This window comes from Parus major, chromosome 13 (genome assembly GCF_001522545.3).
Source record: "Parus major isolate Abel chromosome 13, Parus_major1.1, whole genome shotgun sequence".
In the NCBI taxonomy this organism is placed as follows: Eukaryota; Metazoa; Chordata; class Aves; order Passeriformes; family Paridae; genus Parus; species Parus major.
In genome coordinates, this window is record NC_031782.1 from 1,890,708 (window position 1) to 1,892,689 (window position 1,982).

A 1,982-nucleotide genomic window follows, 5' to 3' on the forward strand; every position below is an offset into this window, starting at 1 on the left:
GCATTGCAGCTCCCCTGCAGGGCTCATTGCAGCAGGTGAGGATGCTGGCAGCCTTTGGGGTGTCACTGGGAGCTGTGGTGACTCTCCAGGACAGCTGGAGCTGTCCTCACCCGCACAGAGCCTGGCCCTGGGCTCCCCCAGCCACTGCTTTCCCTTCAGAATGTAACAGGGGCCCTTTCAGCACATGACAAATCCTTTTGTAGTCTCACTGACCTTTTTTTGGGGCTGGGGGGTGCAGTTTGTTCCCCCAGCTGGAGCTGCTCTGTGTCACTGTGGCTGCTCTGCTCCCCTGCCTTTGGTGGAGGTCGAGGCCCTGCTCTTTTAATCATCATTTCTGTTTGTTTGGGGTTTCAGCCATCATTGAAATCACTTCTTCCAAAGTTAAATGTGCTCTTAATATGGGAAATAGCAGATTTTTTATATTTTTTCCCCCCTGGTTTCTGTCCTCCCTCTGTGAATTAAGTGAAACTTGGGGATTTCCGTGACAATTTTAAACTTCTGCTCCTTCAAGTCATTCCACAGAAATCAAATTTGGCACTCAGAAACCCTGAGTTTGCACCAGAGTCAGGATGATCAGGGACATCCAGCAGGTGGAAGCAGAATTTCATTGATGGTTGGGAAACAGAGCCACGTTCTGCTTGCATTCCCCACCCCACCCCACCCAACTACAGCTTTTTTTTGGTCCTCATTTTGTACCAAACCTGGGAGTTTCTGACAGCTCCACTGGCCCCTCTTGGTACAGGATGCCTGAAATGCAGTGGCACAGCTGCAGAAAGGAAAATCCCTGTTCTCATAATCACCAAAGTGACTTTGCTTTCCTTTTTTCTCCTTTTTTCCTTTATTTTTAAAGGTGAAAGTGAGCTGATCAATACTAACCTAGAACAAGTTTTCTATCGTGGAGTTGTTTTTTTTTTTAAATGCAAATTTGATTTACTGTACTTGAGGTTTTTTGCAGCCAAATCTTTTTGCATTCCAGGGGAATATTTGCTACATAAACAAGTCAAAAATCTCTCTTGGGTTTTCTCTGGGCAAAGGATGGGTTCATGCCAGGAGGACACTACTTGTCTTATAAAGCATAATTGATATGTCTGGATAAATCCTCTTTATGGTGTCCTTTCCCTGCAGCCCCTCCTGAGAAGGGAGAAAATTCTGATGGATTAAGGAGGAGCAAACCTGGAGCTGTGAACACTAAAACACTTTTTTATTATTATTATTTTTGTAGGATCCTTTTTTTTTTTTCTTTTATTATTTTTTATATTTTCATTCAGGCAATTTGTCACCAGGTGCTGGTTTTGAGATGTAGGGGCTGGGATTTGCTCCTTCTTCCCCTCTGAGCTGGAAAAGGCTCAGTTTTCTGACACTGTTCCAGATGATCATGTTTTATATTAATTGCTTTTATGGCAGGGAGAAAAGGTGATGCTCTGAAGGCCATGTTGTGAGTGGGTTCTGAGTAGAACAGAGACTTTGTTCATGAAAATTCTCTTTAACAGCCTCCCCCTCCTTAATCACATATCAAAACCTGAAAGAATTCAATGGTAAAATGCTTTTAGAGGTGACAGTGAAGACTTTGACCCTCTCTGTATAAAGTGACAGCAGTACTGAGCACATACTCTGCAAGAAACACAATTTTACAAGATTTCTATTAGGAAAGAACTTTACATTTCAAAATAATCTGTTAAAAATATCACTACAAGGCTGTAAAAGCACATGGCTGACAGGGCCACGTATAGAACTGGAAATTGTGACATAACAGAGAACATTTGTGTCTCAAATGATCGAGTTTGCCCTAAAAGTTGGGGTTTGGTGCAGATTCCAGTGTGGGGGAGAAGGCTGGGAGTGTGGGGTGAGTTTGGGGGCTCAGGGGGTGTCCCCTGAGGGAGGGAAATTTATTTGAGTGCAGGGCATGGCACAAAACAGGGGCTGTCCTGTGGGGTCTGGTGGCTGCTCAGGAGAGGATGGAGAGCCCCAGGAGAGGATGGAGA